The sequence below is a fragment of the Herpailurus yagouaroundi genome, unplaced genomic scaffold (genome assembly GCF_014898765.1).
Source record: "Herpailurus yagouaroundi ecotype Mexico unplaced genomic scaffold, PumYag 188, whole genome shotgun sequence".
Taxonomy (NCBI): Eukaryota; Metazoa; Chordata; class Mammalia; order Carnivora; family Felidae; genus Herpailurus; species Herpailurus yagouaroundi.
Genome location: NW_024412419.1, coordinates 9,863,977 through 9,884,851, shown reverse-complemented (window position 1 = coordinate 9,884,851; position 20,875 = coordinate 9,863,977). Strand labels below are relative to the sequence as shown.

The window sequence follows — 20,875 nt, the reverse complement described above, 5'->3', positions numbered from 1 at the left end:
CTGAGCATCGGACGAGCCCGGTTCCAGCCACGAGATGGTCCGTTTGCTTCCAGCCACAAAGCGCCTCCTGTCTCCACTTGAGAATTTATGGCTTTAATATTTGAATCTTAGAGGAAAGAACCATAAAGAAAAATAGAAGTTACCAAACTATGTATTTCCTGGTTCCCAACGTCATACATATGCTTTTAATTGCAGGAAAGCCGTCCACTAAAAAAAAAAAAAAAAAAATGCCCAAGCTCCTTGTTACCAGTGCCTGTGGTGTAGAAAGGTTGAATTACATCGCCAACAGGAAACAGGACCAGTGGCCTCAGTATCCAGTCTGTCATCTTCTCAGGCACCTCCTGTATCTACATAATGCCCTGTGACTTGAAAGAAAATTTCTAAACTCTGTAAGTATGTAGCACAATTCCATACTGTGGGAAACTAGTCATTTCCTCCTGTCTACACAGAAAGGAATTTGAAGTGCTTGGGAATTGCAACTTTTTGGAAAGCCCGAGGCAGTTAGCATTTCAGTAAAAAAGCAGAACAAATGTACAAACGATCTGTGTATCTGGGTTGAGAGAGAACGACGCTGGCTATCTTAAAGGGGAAAGTAAAAGCTGACGGAAACGTTCATGCAGGCGGCCGATTCAGCCCTCATGGATATTTAAATAAACAACTCTGTATGCAATTATATCAAAGGTCTGTATTCTATTCAAATGAATGCACCTGCTGATTTTTGGTTCTTGAGTAATGAGGTCGCAGGTATGCAGCGTTCTAGGAGAAATGTGTTTGAATACTGTCTAGATCATGGGATAATTGACCTGCGTTGGTTCTCTGGCTGCCATACAAGAGCAAAGCTCTACAACAGCATCTGGGCTATGCATGGTGGGCAGACCAAAGTGATGACGAATATTCTTCTTCTTAGGTGCGAGGCATCGTGAGAACTACCTTATCTGTGTTACATCAGTGCATTTTCGTAAGGGAAGGTAGAGGGAGGAGGGAACTGACAAGTTCTAAGCACCTACTGTGTGCTAACCCCTAAATTGTGTGCTTCATTTATGTTATTATTTTTTATTTTTTTTAATTTTTTTTTTCAACGTTTATTTATTTTATTTTTGGGACAGAGAGAGACAGAGCATGAATGGGGGAGGGGCAGAGAGAGAGGGAGACACAGAATCGGAAACAGGCTCCAGGCTCTGAGCCATCAGCGCAGAGCCCGACGCGGGGCTCGAACTCCCGGACCGCGAGATCGTGACCTGGCTGAAGTCGGACGCTTAACCGACTGCGCCACCCAGGCGCCCCATTTATGTTATTATTTTTTAAATGTTTATTTAGTTTTGAGAGAGAGAGACAGAGAGTGCGAGCGGGGTAGGAGCCGAGAGAGGGGGAGACACAGAATCCGAAGCAGGCTCCAGGCTCTGAGCTGTCCACCCAGAGCCTGATGCGGGGCTCAAACTCACGAACTGTGAGATCAGGACCTGAGCCTCGGTCGGATGCCTAACCAACTGAGTCGCCCAGGTGCCCCTATGGTATTTTAATTAATGCAATAATCCTTGATGACAGTTTTTATTAGCTTCGCTTTATACCTGAGGAAACCACGTCTCGGGAACATGAAGTCTCATTTATGGCTCCTATAATTGTCACTTGACAAAGTTAAGATTTAATTCAGTGTCGTCTCTAAAGGCAGTACTGTTTCATTCACCATTCATACATTCACTGGGAAAAGCAGACCATGTCCTGTGCTGTCCCAGGATTCAGAGAGAATAAGGCAAAGCCCCTGTCTGTGGGCATTCCCATTACATCAAGAAATCCAATAATTGGATAATGTGCTAAATGTCCTAACCAAGTAATTGCTTGTCAGCAACTCAGAGTGACCCTTTTAATTAATCCAAGATTCTCACCATTGAGGCAAAAGATATAGAAGTGAAATCAAGCTAAATCAAATTTCTAACCGTGAAGATTTACAGTTGGGGAGAGACTACCACCTCTCTAGAATAGTATTTATGGCATCATGTTACTCAAGTCACATTGCTTGTCTGTGTTCTCACGAGATTTGTGATCTTAGGATGGTCCCTATTTATCTGTTTCCAGAGTACCTTCAAAGCGTGTGTGCACATCCCGGGGATCCATGTACATTTGTGTATGGAATCAGTGCATAAAAGAGTGAATGAATCACAACCTTCAAACTTGCCCATGTGGGCAATACGGCCATAACCAACTTGGAGCAGAAGAAGAGACGTACAATGTTCTGTCTTAGGAACACAGCTGGTGGCAGTTGAGATTCTGCTAGGGCTGGGGAGTGGCTGAAAGTGGGAAGACTGGGCTCGTAGAATTGTGCAGGGATTAAGGGATTAAAAGCTGGCAGGGGTGGCACCTGTGTGGCTCAGTCAGTTAAGCGTCAGACTTCGGCTCAGGTCATGATCTCCTGGTCCATGAGTTTGCGCCCCGTATCGGGCTCTATGCTAATAGCACAGAGTCTGTTTTAGATCCTGTCTCCCTCTCTCCGCCCCTCCCCCTTTCCCTCTCCCTTCCCCTCCTACACTCAGGTGCACGCTCAAGGGATCTCTCTCTCTCTCTCTCTCTCTCTCTTCCAAAAATAAATAAACATTAAAAAACAAAAAAGACGTGAGCAAGAATAGTGAAAGGCTGTGTTTTTAAAAATAGCAAAATGATAGGCATTTCCAAACAACAGGGGGATATCTCCACTAGGAGGCGCTTTGGAAGAAGAGAGCCAGTGAACTAACAAAGACTCCCTATCATGTCCTTGCGGTTGGCACTTTAATATTGTGTCTCCTTTGATAATCATCACAAAACAGAAGGGAGTATGTATGGCTATTTCATAGTAAAGGAAATAGGCTAAGTATAAATAACCTAGCCTTCTATGGTAACTCGAGGAGCTGAGATTTGAAGTCAGTCTGATGATTCCAAAATTGATGTTCTTCCCACCAGCTCGTATCACCTTTCTAATCAAGGCGAAGGACAAAGAAGCAAGAGCTGAATTCTAAAGCTGAAAAAAAAAATTAGAGCATACATCATTTTGGAAATGTGCTTGCTGACTCAGAGTGATATGGAGGTACAGCTAACAATCAAATTAAATGCAGTTCTAGACAAGCTAACCATACTCTAAAGCAATCAGCATGATGTATTTATTCTCCATTTCCTCTCTGCGGCTAGAGATTCAAAGGATAAAGTCATTAAAAATCTTTCAGATGTTTGCTTTTTCTGGTGAAATGAGAGCATACCAGGTCTGGAAGGAGAAGGTTCTAGTTAACAGAACTTATTATTTATACTTGATGAAAATAGTGAAAAAAGAATCAATCCAGTCCCTCATCCGTATGCAAGGATCTTACAATAGTTCAAAGGTGTATATTTGTACCACAAATGAACCAAGGCCCCGTTGACCACGAACAGAGTGAGCCGAGAGTACATTGACTTTTCATTATGAAACAAAGCCTCATGTTCCTAAGATGGGTCATCATATTTACAGCTTATGGTAGCTGGATTTTGCATACAAAGTTGGGGGGGGGAGTAAGTTCGAGGTTAGCGAGGAACATGGTCAACCATGAAGAGGATGCCGGCACAGTCTCAGGGAGTCTGGTTGATTCCATGGCCTTTGCTGGTGTAGGGAAGGGACAAGTGGAACAGCCAATTCTTCTCCTAAATTGGTCTGTTGGCTACAAGGCGTCAGGATGAAGTGCTTTTTGCAGCTCAGGTATTTTTCCAGGCTGCTTCTTGAGGGCCCCTCTGTCCCCTTAGCATTCTTGGTCCTGAACCTGTATGGGCAAAGTCCAGCCTTCACACCCAAGGCTGAGGTCACCCTACAGAAATGCAGAGTTGTGGTTACACAGCCTCTGCCCTCATTCTTTTTCATTTGTAACTTCTGCACCCAAGCAGGACAAAAGCCCGTCAGCTGGAGTTTGACAGCTCACAGCTGCCTGGTTTGCATCTGTACTGCATCAGACTTAGATAATGCAGTTGCATCTGGCCTGACAGTGGCCAGGGACCCACAGGATGGAGTCATGGTTTGGGGGTGTTCCAACGGCTGCTAATGGAGCCCACATGACACAGGGCATGAAGGGATAAACAATAACACCCTCAAACCATTCTTGGGCTGCCGCTGCTCGGTTGATGTGTAACGATGCTACGGAGGAAGTATCCTGGGGTCCACATGTTCACATTCTAAACCTAAAGCGACGCTTCCCTCCCAAGAAAGGTTTAAAATGTCCCTCCTACTGCTCCAGGTCACAAAATGACTGATCCTGCAGACAAAATGCAGACTTTGGCTTAGACAAAGAGAGAACTGCTGCTTTCACAGGCTCAGGAAGCAACGTGCAGAGCAAGGCTCAGACGTCAACTCATGCACTCGGGACTTAGCAACTATGCTGTGAGCAAATGCTGAAGCGACCTTAAGACCCAATTAAGTTCCTGAAGTCAGAAGCCCATGCTCCGCTGCAGACCAGACTGTATGCACCAAGAACAAAGGAACCGTCTTGACCAGGCAGAAAGGAAACGAGCAGCCCACCCTCAAGAGTTTGGGGAGCTTACCGGTATTAGTAAAGAGAAGCTGAGTGAGACCTAGTCCTACTCTGTCTATCAGTCTGTGTGATTAACTATGTCTGACCACCTTCACACAGTTTGGGCATCTTCATACAAATTCTAGTTTGAAACTATAAAGAGGGCAGGGAGAAATCCTTCTGGGGACTCTCATTTACAGGTGATGGAGCACCCCCTTGTCGGTGCTGAGAGGTACAGGGACATGCAACCTGCACCTGTTCCTCTGACAGTATCCCAGGCAGAACACCTCTGTCCTCCTCTGATGGCTGTGGCACCGCGCTCCCATCAGACTTCTTCAGTCTTGCATTCCCGAGGCCCCTCTTGGCCTGCCCACTGCTCAGGCATCGGCATTGTGCTGTGTTGATTCCTCTTAACAGGATGAAACGCACCTTTATTGTTTTGAGTCTAGGATTTTACTCTAGAACCCAGTTGTTGCCAATAGAGTTGATGTAATCTGTGAATTAGACGACATGGGGAAAAGGGAGATAGGAGTTAACACAAAGCTTTGAGCTGGATCTCCAGCTTTCCCAGTTCTTCCTTGTGTGAGCAGTTTTCATGGGGTACCATCGAGTACCGTCGAGTGGATGTAAGGATTATGGAACATAATGTGTGTAAAGTCCCTAAGACATACAGATCCTTTGCATGCAGTCAGTACTCAAATGTATTCTCCCTATGCTCTGTGATAAGTAGCATTGGTATAATTCATTAAATATGCAAATAGTTTTCTTTTTAATTTTGTTTATTTATTTATTTTGAGAGAGAGAGAAAGAAAGAGAGCAAGAATACATGCAAGCAGGGAAAGAGCAGAAAGAGAGAGAGAGAGAGAGAGAGAGAGAGAGAGAGAATGAGAATCCCAAGCAGGCTCCACGCGGTCAGGGCAGAGCCTGACCTGCAGCTCAATCCCACAAACTGTGTGAGATCATGACCTGAGCCGAAATCAAGAGATGGGAGCTTAACCGACTGAGCCACCCAGGCGCCCCAAAATATGCAAATAGTTTTAATTACCATTATCACATTCCATCTAAGAGCCCTCCTATAAAGTAGGTAAGAGAGCCACCTTACAGTCTCTCGTTTTAGAATGGGGACACCGAGATCCATTTACCACATGCTGTCCTCCAGATGCAGTCAGCTTACACCAAGGAACTGGATCTTAACCCATGATTGTGCTCTATGTGGTAGGTATCCCGCCAGAAGAAAAAACATCCTGGATTAGCATGATTTAAACTGGATCATTTTCTTTAGGTTTGGACTTAATTGTCATGTTTTAAGAGAGATCTACTCTATCCACTCTCCTACAGTAAATTGACCCCCTTCTTGCAGACTCCCTACCACACCATCCTAGGTTATTCTTCAAAGCACGTATTACTCCTTGTCCTCATGATTCTTTACCAATTTTATACTTATTTACTGTCAATTTCCTCTCATAAGAATGTAAAATCTGTAAGGGCACCCCTTAGCCCTAAGCCTGGCACTCAGCAGGTGTGAAAAAATATATATTTTATAAGTTTCACAGAAAGGAACTGATATTTTTTGAGGATACCTTTATTAGTTGGGTATATTTCCATTTAAAAGGTTGAAAATCCCCTTAATGATCCCAGCTCTTCACTACTCATTTTTTCCATTCTATACCATCACAACAGCCCAAAGCTGGGAGACTTAAGAAAAGGTCACAGTAACAGGCACATAGGACTCCACGACTGGCCACCACCAATGCGCTCACTGAGCTTTCTGGACTCAGGCTCCTCTATCAAAGGAAGGCAGTGATACTTTTCGTACAGCATCCTGGGAACCTCAGATGAACACACATCCACTCATCCTGTCTGTGCTTGAGTTTGCGCGTAAATTTCCCGGATGGAATGGAGGGTGGGGGGTGGGGGCTGTTCTGATGGCTAAGGCCCCAATTCTTCCATGAGAAACTCATTTTCATGAAGAGGAAGGAAACAGCCCCCCCCGCTCCCCCCATTAACAACCGTGAAAAAGTGGGGGAACTTTACCTTCAAGGGATATTTTTGCATTGCGCTTCATACCGTGCGTCCCACCCCCTCATGGTATATTGGTAAATCTGCCTGAGCTTTCAGCCCAAGTCAGGCCTTGGATCCCAGCACCAGCCTCAGGACAGCTTACCCTCTTGGAGCCTTTCTGAGATGGAAGAGTAAGGAGAGGAGATAAAACTTGTGATGGGGAAATCTTAGTATCACACGGAGAAAACCAAATAACCAAATCCTATGAGGGGCAGAAGAGAGACCCCCAACAGAGATAACAAAAATGGGGAGTTAGGGACCAAACAGAGATAGGAGGAGAGAAGACTGATCAGGAGAAAAAGAGAAGGAAAGAGAGAGACAGAAGGAGAGAGGGAGAGGGAGTGAGGAGAGAGGGAACAAGGATCTAGGGAACTTGATTGCAGCCTGACTACAGAGAACAGCTCATCAGCATATGTGACCCCTCAGTATCTATTGGCTAGAGCTTGGTGCACAGGTGACCCACTACACTGGGTCCAAGAAATAGAATCAGGGCAAATTTATCAATGGGAAATGCTTCACTCAAAGCCCAGTGTATACAGAGGGTAAACAGACAAATACAGTGACTCATTCCTCCACTTCCTGTAGCTCCGTGGCCAATGCCGGAAGGAACACTTCTGATCAATTTCCCCATCCTGAGAGGGGTTACTCAGGAATTAGGTTTCAAGACACCCAATGTTGTGTAGTTTAAGTGTACTTTCAAGGCCCTCCAGCACCATGCCAAGTTGATCATACTCCTGTGCCATGAGGCCTTCAAATATAAATACACAGTGTTGCTCATTTCTTACTGCAGTGTTTTCCATAAACAATTGTGAAGAAAATCTGGCATCCACCAAGCTCTCTTACACCAAAGACGAGATTGCCACTGCTCAGGATTGTTTTTGCTGCCTGAGGCAAGCACCTCCAGGAACGTCTTCCATCTGGGTTCAGAATAACAGTAGTTCCTAAAATTATCCAGTCAGCGTGAGGGAGTTTTTACTAAGTCTCCAGTATACTTCAGATTTCACTGGCAAATAAAGTCCAGTGCACCTTAATACTAAAAATTGTGATTTTTCTAATTCACGGCCTGTTTTCTAGTAAAAGTCCCAAACTTTTCACAGTGTGGCTTACCCCAATAATACTGTGGGTCTCAGAGAGATCAACATGTGGCCAGGACAAAGATGTCATCTGCTTGGTTGATGCTCTGGACTAGTGAGTAGGCAGATCGCTGACGCTCGAGGCAAAGCCTCATGCTGGCTGCATAGCCAATGGTGGAGCCATGCGTCTACTGAGGTCCTTGCTAATGGAGCCTGACACCCAATGGAAAAAATAATAACAACAAAATAAAAAATACATAAAATGCAACTCCCCCTGAGTTTCTAGTCCTGGAGTTTCCTTTCCTGCCACTTCTTTCTGCTGACAGATGAAGTGCATAAAGCCCTGAATAATCCAAGTCCTTATGGCTCCTCAAGGTGATGGAGAACATCCCTTCTTTTTATGATGCACAAGATCAGAGAGCATCGGCCCCAAGCTGCCTCAGCTCCGTCTTGCAGAATTCTTTCAGTTTCTACTGCCAAGGTAACTAGGTGTATTTCTCTAACCATCTACACACTTTGCCAGATTCTACTTCTCCTTTCCGAGGACCTATGAATTATACACAACCAATCCCGTCCCACATACTCTCCGCCTCGGAACGTCAGGAATCAAGGTCTTGGTTCCTTTTATTCTCCGAAGTATCTCAGCCTCTTCCTATATTTATCGATGGAATTAATTACCTGAGAGGGAATGAGACCACCACATTTACTTTAATCCTCCAACAGAACCCAAGCTCCGTGGCTATGTGTAATCAAAATGGACTTCCAAAGTAGCATTTCTTTTGATCCTCAAAAAAACAAAACCAAAAACAAAACAAAACAAAACTCTCTTAATGAATTTTTTAATCCCCATCTTATCCATGAGAGAATGCTCCACAGTCATACAGCTAGAAAGTATCAATACCTTGCATCCACTACCTGAGATATGATTCAAAATATGTGATTTGTTGCAATCATTAATTCACAGGAACATGAAGGTGGCTGTTAATTGGTCCACAGTCGTTACTTGTATGACTGGCTAGACTATGAGATTCTGAAGGATAAAGCCCAGACCTGTACTTCTTTTCTGTCTTCTTTTCTGCCCAGAGACCCCCAAGATGATTGACTCTGTAATTGGTGCTCAAAATAAGTAATTTTAGCTTGAATTGAATTGAGTCACATTAGATTGGGTAGAATTCAATTCATGCTCTTCATTGAGGACACTATTAATAACCTTGACCCCTGTGCAAACCACACTCAGCTGTAATTGATAGGGCCCGCCCCTCACACTGAAACCACACGATCACTGAGCTTGGAAAACTATCATTGATGACTATAGTAAGTACAACCTCTGAAGCTATCTATCATTTTTTTCATAATTTTCTCAGGTCATAAAAGATAGTAGAATAAAACATAGGTTTGGAGTCTGAAAAACTTGAGTTAAAAGCCTCTCTCCATTGTACAGAACTGCCCAAATGTTGGCAAGTTGCATAATGTCTCCGGGCCTCTGTGTTTGAATTTATAAATATGGTGACAATGCTACTGCACAGAGTGTCATACGATATAGCGAATTATAAAGGAAGCCCTCAAACAATGGCATTTCACTTCACAAGGGGCTTCTCTTCCACCCTATCCCTAGTGTCAAGGGGACTCAATATCCTGATGACAGCACCGAAGCAAAACGTCAACTGACCGCATTATTTCTAAGACTTTTTCTCTAATCTTGTCCAGTTACTTCTGCAGAATAGAATATAATGTTCTAGAAGAGTCAAATCATCTGGCTTTTGCTGACGCTGCTACTGATACTACCATTGTGATATAAAAGAATATAGTATGTGTGTAGGTGATATAGCCGTTGGGTCCCTGCAGGTCCCCATAGGACAGTGAAACAGTATATGAAGATCCTAGAGAAAACTGTAGGAAAGCATTAAGGGCTGGATTCATTAGGATCCAGAATACTTGCCCATTCTGGGTATAAAAACCAGGAACAGAGACTGCATGGGGCCAGTAGCGTCACATCATTTCTGTCCTCTGTAACTGCTAGTATGGTAATCTTCACTCCTCAATGCCATTGTCATCGATGGCCATTTTTAGCCCATCCATCTTTATAAGACAATGAAGTAGGTAATACAAATGGAAAAACAAATGCACGTTTGAAAAACATTTTTAAATTGGCTGTCTTTGTTTTTTTTTAATTTCAAAAACGACAAATTCTTCCATAATTGGGTATCTCCTTGCAACAATGATGGCCTGCATCACTGTTCCCAAAGTTCCCATGGAAATATTCCTTAAATTCGAATCTAAAAGCATGAGTCTATGATCTGCTAGGTCGCAGAAAGATTTTTTTTCTCTGACTAATGCTTAATGTCTACATATCAACAAGTCCCTTTGAAAATTCATAAACCGTTCATAAACCCCCAGAAAAATATGCAGCCACACCTACACATATAATATATGGATGCAGATCAAGCACTGACCTCAGATCCAATAAACCAAGATGGCAGATGCCTGAACGAGGGCCCCAAGGCCAAAAGGGGGACTGTCAGGAAGGATATAGGCAAAGTATACTGTGCCACCCACCAGAGTACCCTGTACTGTCCCAACAGAATCTCACTTGACTGGACAATGGCCAGAGAATCACATCAATATAGTGGACAGGGGACCATTTACCTTCCTCATCCTCTGCCTAAAATCTTAATATACTGCTTTATGAAACTGACTCATTTTCATAGTACAACTGTACAAGGGTCAGTTTGTTAAAAGCAAAAAATAAAATAAATAAAAGGGGATCAATGTTGACGGGATGAAAGAAGAAAACTTGGTATGACTGTCAAAAATGACATTGTCACAATAATGGATGGGTTTGCCTGGTTTCGAGAAATAGGACCAGAGCCACCAATGGCCTGTGCACGTTACTCCACAAGCACAAAGACAGTGACTATAGAGGAGAATGAGGGACAACTGGGAGGCCAAAGGAAAGAGTGAGGAACATCAAGAGAGAACAGTTGGATAGTGAAGAGGAAAGACATTTGTTCACGGCCACGTTTGGCCAGCGTTTCCCAACCTCACCAGGACTGATATTTGGACTGGATTATTCTTTGTTGGGAGGGGGGCAGCTCTCCTAAGCATAGAAGGATGTTTTTAGCAACATCCCTGGCCTCTACCCACCAGATGCCCATAGTGCTTCCCTTTCCCTTTAGTGACAACCAAAAAATGCACACACACACACACACACACACACACACACACACACACACACAATGTCTCCTGAGAGCCAAAATCACACTCTGTTGAGAAACACCAGCACTAAATGAAAAGGAGTTAGAAGTTCATAGCAAAATTAATTGTATGAGATGCTTCTGTATCTATATAATTATGCTTGAGTAAACTATGTAGGAAGTTTTCTAAAGTTCTGTCCATAAAGTACATGTATGTCTGGGCTTTGCGAAGAGCAGAATTTCTCAAAGTTTGTTTTGAATTAAATAGACCGTATTTGAATTGGTCATTCTTGACCATTGGATTTAAAATTTGGGTGATTATAGAGAATGTCCATGCAAGCAGCTTCCATCATAGTGCCTCCCTCAGTCTGGCTGGGTCGGCACCAGAAGTCACTCATTACCCATTGACATTGTACCAGATAAGACTATGAAGCCACTAGGCAAACATGCGATGCAGGCAGTGGGCATGATATATTTCCTTATTCAACAGATTGCTGTTGAGCAACTACAAGGTGAAATTGTATCAGATTCTGGGAAAACAATAGTTTATAAAGAAAGGTATAGTCTCTGCCCCCATGAACTTCAGAATCTAGTGAACAAGTAGTTCAAATTCAGACGTAAGAGAAAGGCTTCCTCGGTGCAGGACTCTTGTAAGACTTCCTCCAACAGACATAAGAAACCAGTTTCACTGGTATTGGGGGGATAGTTTTAAGTAATTCTATAGGGATAAGCTTCAGGCCATTTAGGAAATGACTGTTCCAAGGTCCTCACTTGATCCCCAGCATACTTGCTGAGTCACTCAGTGAGGAGAGGAAAGAAGATGGTGAATTTCTGGAGATATGGCTAGTGTTAGAAACCCTACTTTGGAGAGAGGGGAGTCTGCCTTCAATAGACAACCAAAGTGACTCCAAAAGTGGAATGATTGTAGAGAGGGGAGAGGCTCTTATAGAGAATAAGATACAAGGACTTCTGAAGATCATTTCTGCAGCTGAAAACTTTAGAAATTTTCTTCCAAACTTTGCACCGCTATCTACCCACCTATTCACAAGTGGAAAAACACTTCCACAGTACATATAAATATATGTAAATATAAGTAAATATAAGAGATCATAATCCCTGACCCTGTACTTATTTTCTATGTAGTTATAAAAGCTATCTCCTGACTTCAGACAACAGCTTGATTGTTTACTTTCGATCTCAATTTACTTCTTCAGGTTTTCATTAACGACTTGCAGGCAACTACTAACAAAGGGACAAATTGATGATGTGGCAACAATATCAGTCTATAAAATTTTGTAATCTTTGTTGCATTTTTTTCTTTCTTTCTTTCTGCTTTTTTTCTTTGCAATGGGTAGCCCACCCGGAAAAGGTCCCCTTAATACCTTATCACATCAGGCTATGTAGATGAAAAAGTTACGCACTCACTGAATCCACAATAAAAGGAATCATTTTTGCTAGATAAGAAGATCTGTTTATATTACCAACGGGAGTCCTCATGAAAGGAGCAATGATAGAGTGATAGCTTAGAAGTTCCATCACTGGGAGGAGATGTTTCATAAATACTTTATAATTTGATAGATCTCTGATCCACAACATCACAAGTGTTCTTACACCCAAGAAACCTTCGACTGGTCTCGAATTTTAAAAGTTTTGAGTCTGAGGTGCATCTCAGGGGCTTGCCCCAAGTCTCACTTTACCGCAGTTGTTCTCAGTCTGTCTGCAGGATTGCTCCCGAAAAAACCTTGTGGAGAGTTTCATTAACCAAAACATCTTCATAAAATAAGATGGGTCAGAGCTCCCAGTCTCAGATGAAGAACGCCATAGGAACTCTGCTAGAATTACAAGCCACGGGGTTCTTGGAGGCAGCATACTGCTATGGGCTTTGATTTCAGAGGGTCTTGAGTTCGAATCTCTTGAATTTCTGCCATATATCCATTCATACATGCGTTTGTCCATTTATATCAATGAGTATGTATTTAACCTATTTAACCCCCCCAGGCCTTCATTTTCTGATCTATACAAGGGTAATGACAGTAGCCCCAGTATCACTAGGTTGTTAATGAAAACACTCATGTTAATATATAAAAATATGCTTAGAAAGATTCTCGGTACATCAGAATTGTGTTAGTTATTGTCACGATGAGAACATGAAGGCAATACGAGGTGCTTTGAGGGGGCAGGGATCTTTGTTCCCTGCGAGCGCCATGAGGAGTAGACGCTGTAAGGTCCGCACTCAAATTATTTGTGGAATGAAAGAGGAAGAACATGACGCCATCCTGCCACGAAACACCCAGGAAGCTGAAACTAAATGAAAATCTTAGTACTCTTTTACATGCAAAGGTAAACTCTGTAGCTGCAGTCTTCCCCAGAAGCGCCTTCCCATCCCGGAAGCGCCTTCCCATCCCGGAAGCGCCTCCCCATCCAGGAAGCGCCTTCGCATCCCGGAAGGACTGCAGCTCAGCATAATCCCAGGAAGGGAAATTAGACTTTAGAACAATACATGTGCTGATACCTGTAAAGAAGGACACCCTCAGAGAAACCGTGAGCTACAGAACGCCCATCCCACAGAGGCAGATGGTGGTCGTCTGCCATTAACGCTGGTGAAAAGGGAAATAAAAATGTATTTCCTCAGAATAAAGGCATGCAATTCAGCCCCAGATGTGGAATCCACACCATCTTCATAAAAACAAACAAAAAAAATCCCACAAATACTAGAACTTTGATTTAAACTACTGGTTGGTGTACTACATTTGCCTGACAGAAGGAAACACAAAAAATACAACGTTTCTAGACACCCAAGGCCTCAAAGAATTGCCAAAAAGAGGTTCAAAAACATGAATTGAAAATCAAACACAACTCAAGGAAACCAGCAGCAACAACAAACAGAATTTTTCAGATACATAATAAGTATATTTAATATGTTTTAAGAAACCAAAGGTGGGAAAATGAGAAAGGGGAAAAAAGACCTTCAAACGTAAATGCAGTAACATTTAATAGCAATTAGGGGCGTCTGGTGGCTCAATCATCTAAGGGTCTGACTCTTCGTTTAAGCTCAGGTCATGATTTCACAGTTGTGAGATCAAGCCCCCCACATCAGGCTCCACACTGAGCCTAGAACCTGCTTGGGATTCTCCCCCTCCCTGTCTCTCTGCCCCTCCCCTGCTCTCGCTCTCTATCTCTCTCTCTCTCAAAATAAATAAACTTAAAAAGATGAATTAAAAAAACAATTAAAAATATTTCAACCCGTCTCCAGTTAAAATAATCAATAGTCGGACAGACTTAAAAAATATATCAGCCAATGAATTTTACAAAACCCACATTCGATCTTATGGACACACTAGGTTGGAAGTATAAGATGGAAAACTATGTGCCATGTAAGGCAAATATTTACAGAAAGAAAATTAGTAAGACACAGATCATGAAATAATGATAGTAGTTTCAGTGGAAATGTATGAAAATGACTATGGCTTCAAAATGTATAAAGGAAAACTTGACGAAACTATACAGAAATTGCATAAATATAATGGAAAATTTGAATCCAGGCTTCTCAATAATCTAAAGACAAGCAAAAATAAAAATAGAAAAAAATAGACTTAAATAAAATACTGTTTGCAAGTTTGAGCTAATGAACGTGGAACCCCAAATCCAGCAATTGCAAGATACACATAATTTTCAAGCAAATGTGAAAGTTTTACAGCAGTTTGTAATTTTGAAAATCATAAAAGAAGTCTCAACCTGTTGTAAATAGCAATATCCTATTCACCATGATCTCTGGTCACAATTTAGAAACCAGTGGCACCAAATATGTGTTTTAAGTAAACATATATTTGGAATCTACAAGTACATAACTCATATCAAAAATGAAGTCACAATGCCACATGTTTGAGCTTCTAAACACCAATAACAGTGACAGGAAGTGGAGCAGTGGATGAGCAATGAAGGGCCCCAGAAATAGGCGCGTGGTCCATGATCCAACAGGTCCGGGAGGACTGTGACCAGTTCAATGCATTGGACTGGGAGTGGACTTATCCATCTCAAAAAGAGATGAAAGGGAAATAGGGTCCCTACTTTGCAAGATCCAAAAATCAGTCTCATATGGAATTAAAACAGAAACATGGATGCCAGGGAGCCTGGGTGGCTCAATCTGTTAAGCATCTGAGTCCTGATTTCAGCTCAGGTCATGATCTCATTGTTTGTGAGTTTAAGCCCCAAATCGGGTTCTGTGCTGACAGTGTGGAGCCCGCTTGCGATTCTCCCTCTCCCTCTCTCTCTGCCCCTTCCCTGCTCATGCTCTGTCTAAAAATAAATAAACTTAGAAAAGAAAAGGAAACTGTGGGTGCCAAAACTTTAAAATGTTATGAATACAGTTAGTAAGAGGCACGTAATATGAGGCAATGATTTCTTTAGAAGAAGACAGAAGGTACAAAAAAAAATAAAGAACAAATTGGTGAATTTTACTATGTTGCAATTAAGAACTATGCACCTGTATTCATAGCACACACACACACACACACACACACACACACACACACACACACAGTAAATCACCAAAATGAAAATGAAAAAAAGAAGTCCCAACCCGAAGATTATCTTTTTAGTTCTGTGCCTAGTACAGAAACCGGAGCAGAATAAATTGCTCAAAAGTCACTTGTTGAATCATTGAGAAGGAAGGAAGGAAGGAAGGAAGGAAGGAAGGAAGGAAGGAAGGAAGGAAGGAAGGACAAAAGAAAGAGAAGGAGAGGAAGGGAGGGAGGGAGGGAAGAAGAAAGGAAGGAAGGAAGAAAAAGGAGAGGAAGGGAGGGAGGGAGGGAGGAAATAAAAAGTTAAATTTCTTCCGCTGACTCATCCTAAATTGGGCACTTACTTCCCTCAGGACAGAAGACTGGTTTTCATGGGGTGATTAACACTTTCTCTAACACTACCCCCTGAAGTCATTCATACCTATAAGGTTTGAATTGCAAGAATAGCAGTGTGCAAGTATAGGGCGCTTTTAGAACTGCTTGCGCCCCTGTAGTAGCTAGTGTGTTTTGGTGGGAAGATTAGAAAGAAAAACAGTTTGATGTCCCCGAAGGCTTGAGATCAACTCCCATCACTTCTAACTAGCCATGCTCAAGAGCATTGTACTCTGCCTCTTGGCTTCTCAAAAACTTCTGCAAAACTTGGATAACCTGCGGCATGCGGGCTTGGTGTGAGAATTAACGAGTTTCAAATAATAGGTTTGCAACGCCTACAATGGTAACCGGTACATCAGTGCTCAGAACTGTTTATATCCCCCTCCAGGGGCCTGAACTCCAGACTTCACCCACATCGGTGTATTGCCCCCAATACCTAAGTCACCGCATTTCTCTCCAACTCCGGTGTATATATGAAGCAGCTGAGAACATTCAGGAACTCCGAGCTCTGCCCATCTCGCCTTCCTAGTGAATGAAATCCTGAGTGAATCTCAGCCAGCAACTGGGCTTTTCTCATTAGTATACCTTATTCCAAACTAGAGGCCAACGCGGCTACAACATCCAGCTGGAATTTCTAACGTTGGAAACATTTCCCGCTGGGCTGCCTGGGTGGGTTCCCCGACCAAGCTGAAACAAGGACTTTTACAAGAGCCTCCTCCGAGGTCTGAATGAAATGTTTTCCCTGGCTCTGGACTGGAGCCCTGTATTAACAGCAGAGACATTAGCAAAACACCGACCACAGTTTTTTATTTTCTTTTCTGTGGAATGTGACTCAGTCCTCAGGACCCATGGTGGGTTCTTTCTCCTTACATAACTATTTCTTCTCCAGAGTCCATTTGGATGTGAATAGGAAAGGTTTAAGTTCTCTCTGGGTCCCCCGCAGACTGGGGCTACCTATCAGAGGAGGTCCCGACAGCAGGAAAGGACAGCTGGGGAGTCCCCACTCTGAGAAGGGTAGAAAGGTGCCTGTGCCCCGTGAAAGAGGGACAACGTGGCTTTTGACACTAAGCACCCATTCAGACACACACTCAGGCACGCATGTACGCACACACATCTGCACAAAGAGAGAACGAGAAAAATCTGAAAAGAAGGTTGCAGCGATCAGTGGCTTCTCCCAAATCTTTATCTTATTTTGTGCTGATCTGACATGTTGGTTTCCATAGCAACCTGGGGTGGCCTGGATAACATGGGAAGCTAATTTCAGAGAGGTCTACGGAGCCAGGTAACACATTTCCAACGAAAGCTCATGTCTGTCTCCCGGAACTGCACCCACTGGGCTCCGGGAAGTGCTAACACCTATGAACTTGGTAATAAAGATACTCTTTAGCCCAGAAGAAGGAAGAGTCCTCATTCCTTCCTTTCTTTAGTTTGGAGACACCGAAATTAGCAACAGGAGAAAAAAGCCATACAAGGTCCATGCTAACTCTGCTTAACTTGTAAGACAAAATTTCCCCAGCAAAGAATCATTGTGTCCTTTAAAGCAGAGTTCAGATTGGTTTTAAGGGCCATGATCAAAACAGAAGGTACGAAATTAGAAGAGATGAGACCGAAGAAAGGTGAGCCAGGATGATAATCTTCGGCAGGTGTTGTTATAGAAATTTACATAGCTTTAGAGTTTTTATAGAGATAGAGTTAGTTTATTTATTTATGTATGTATTAGAGTTCTTATGCTTCTAGTCTGGCAGGGGCTGTAAATTCCTACATCAATGAGATGGGGCTTGAGCCATCATGTAATTTATATTTATCGAAAACAAGCACCTATGTAGAAAAGGATACTATTCTGTGGAGAGGTAACAATAATAATGTGAGAACATGAAAACCAGTAGCCTGCTCGCCACGTGTTTGGGAAAATGGGAGGAGGGGTCTGACGTGGAATCCGAGAGGAGGAGAGCTGGGAAATGTCCCAGAAGGTGAAGTCGGGGCCCAGTCTTCAAGGAGAGGCAAGTGTTAGCCTGTCTGCAGGGGAAGCTGGAGAAGTGAGGAAGGGCACCCCAGCCGAAAACGACTGCATCCAGAAAGACGTGAAAGTGAGGCACACACACTTGCCATGGGGAAGGGGGAGCGCAGGCAGAATGAAGGGGTGAGACCATGTCTCAAGGGAGATGCAGTTGGAAAGATAGATGAGGAGCAGGGTATAAAGAGTTTAGACTAAGGAGCTCCTACCTGAAATCACAGGCGATGAGGGTTTCCTACATGGCAGAGACGTGATCAGGTCAGCCCTTTACACAATCAGTGTGGTGGCCTTTGGGGAGAAGGGGTTGGATAAGCCTGAGGACCGCTAAGCTGGTCAGGAGGTCTCTAAAGGGTCTAGGCAAAGACCACAGTCAGGGCCAAGTCAGTAGGAGCCTGGGGGCAGAAAATTCATGTATTTAAGAATGGTGGGGGGACCTGATATGGTATAAGTAACTGTTTGCAGGTGGAATATTAGGAACTGAGAGAGAGAGAGAGAGGTATCAGCAGATACTCTCAGGGCATCTTTTCCTTTTTTTTTTTAGTGTTTAAAAAAATTTTTTTTAACGTTTATTTATTTTTGAGACAGAGAGAGACAGAGCATGAATGGGGAAGGGTCAGAGAGAGAGGGAGACACAGAATCCGAAACAGGCTCCAGGCTCTGAGTCATCAGCACAGAGCCTGACGCGGGGCTCGAACACAAACCGCGAGATCGTGACCTGAGCCGAAGTCGGACGCTTAACCGACTGAGCCACCCAGGCGCCCCATAGTGTTTTTAACATTTATTCATTTTTGAGAGACAGACTAAGCATGAGTGGAGAAGTGGCCCAGAGAGAGGGAGATACAGAATCCGAAGCAGGCTCCAGGCTCTGAGCCATCAGCAGAGAGCCTGACGCAGAGCTTGAACTCACGGACTGTAAGATCATGACCTGAGCTAAAGTTGGACACTTAACCGACTGAGCCACCCAGGCACTTTTTTTTTTTAAGAAGACCAATGAAGGAGGACTTGGCTTATCAAGCTTAAAACATCATAAAGCTCTAACAATCAAGCTGGTGTGGGGGTCATGCAGAAAAGCCAGAGAGGCCAAATTATACAGAAATCCCAGAAGGGAACAGAGAATTGGGACACATTTCAGACACGCTGAAATGTTTGGTGTATTCATGGAACAATGGCAGAACAACTGGCTATACTTTTTTTTTTTTTTAAGTTTTGTGGGCTTTTTTTATTATTTTGAGAGAGAGAGAGAGAGAGAGAGAGAGAGAGAGAGAGTTATGCACATGTGAGCAAGGGAGGGGCAGAGAGAGGTGGAGAAAGAAAGAATCCCAAGCAGACTTCTTGCTATTAGCACAGAGCCCAACTCGAGGCTCAAACTCAAGCACCATAAGATCATGACCTGAGCTGAAATCAAGAACGGGACACTTAAGGGACTGACCCACCCAGGCGCCCTGCAACTGGTTATACTTTTGAAAAAGAATCTAAAATCCTTAATTTAGGGCCAAGTTAAACATTTTCATAATAAAAATAAATTCAAAGAAAATACATGTGCATACTTACATACAGAGGTGAAAAAGGCTTTACCGGCTATTATCCCAAAAGCAAAGCCATAAAGGCATGAATAAATTAGATCAAAAAAATCCCTTCTACCAAAAGATGTCATAAAGGAAATGACAAGACAATGAACTCAGATAAAATTTGCAGTGTATCCGACAGTAAAGTGAATACATTGAATATTTAAATATCTAATAAAATGATGAAAAAAATCCTAGTGGAGAAATTCACAAAGGATATGAACAGGAATAACCTAAAAAGCTTTAAATATAATATATATCTATAGATAGATAGATAGATAGATGATAGATAGATAGATATGTGTGTGTATATGATAAAATGTTCCATCTCATTAGGAAGATTTGTAAAGTTGAAAAAAAAATGGCAGGAATGTGACTAGCATGAGATTTCCAAGGAACAATTGGATATCATGTATCAAAAATCATACACTTTGCCCATAAATTCCATTTCCAGGCACCTATCTGATACCAGTGCCAAAAAATGTCCATTTCAGGGTTGTTTATAAATACAAACTGGAAAATAATCTAAATTGTCCAATATTGGACAATATTTACTTAACTTATGGTGTATTTATACCATGGGGCTACACAGCCACAAACAATGAAAACAAACAGGCATATCCCATCGTATAGAAATTATTTCTCATTCCAGAACTCTAGTGTGTTTCATGAACGCAGGGCCTTGATCTGTTTTTTTGCTGTCATCTCTCTAGAGCCTAGAATCTAGCATGTAACACAGCCTCAAGGAATGTACGTAGAAAGAACGATTGTTAAATGCAGTAGGCAGAATTCTAAGATGGCCTCTAGTGACATTTCCATGATACATTATGTTTTACGGCAAATGGAAATTTGCTATGTAGTTAAGTATACTAATCAGTCGATCTTAAGCTATGGGAGACCATCCAAATGGGTCTAACCTAATGAAAAGGGATCTTTAAATATCGAGGGATTTCTCCAGATAGTAGCTGAAGAGAAAGTTATGGAGATGTAAAGCCTGAGCGAGACTCCATGTGAAGGAGTCTCAATCATTGCTGAGCTAGAGGACCCACTGACAGGGACCAGAGAGCCACCTTTAGGCAGTAAAAAGGGATCACTGGCCCGCACCCAGCAAAACAACAATGTCCTCAGTTCTACAATTACAGAGAACGGACTGAATGCGCTTGGAAGTGGATTCTCTGGTAGAGCCACCAGGTGAGAGCCGAGCCCCCCAGATACCTTCACTGTGGCCTTGGGGTACCCTGAGCAGAGAACCTAAGAGTACCCTGGGGTACCCTAAGTGGAGAACCATCTGCCTGAATTTCTGACCTATGGGACTATGAGATAAATGAGTGTTGTTTTAAGCCATTAAGTCTCTGGTAATTTGGTATACCGCAGTAGAAATCTAGTAAACTCAACAAAAATCAGCAGATTACCAAGCAGGTCATGCAGTGGGATTCTTTTTTGTTGTTGCTGTTTATACATTCGTGTATTTATAAGTTTGCACAAGAAAACTTGCTGATGCATATACGTGGTCATGTTAATAGTGGTGGGTTTTGTTGTTGTTGTTATTTTTGTTGTTGTTATTGGAGAATTGAAGTAAA

General features: G+C 42.7%; 1 long non-coding RNA gene across 1 annotated transcript; it reads left to right on the top strand.

The window, feature by feature from the left end:
• The first annotated feature begins 221 nt into the window (after positions 1–221).
• On the top strand, positions 222–4,844 carry LOC121044560 (uncharacterized). Its single transcript, XR_005797358.1, has 3 exons — positions 222–389; positions 2,932–3,055; positions 4,224–4,844. It is a non-coding gene; the product is annotated as an uncharacterized LOC121044560 (long non-coding RNA).
• The last annotated feature ends 16,031 nt before the right edge of the window (positions 4,845–20,875 follow it).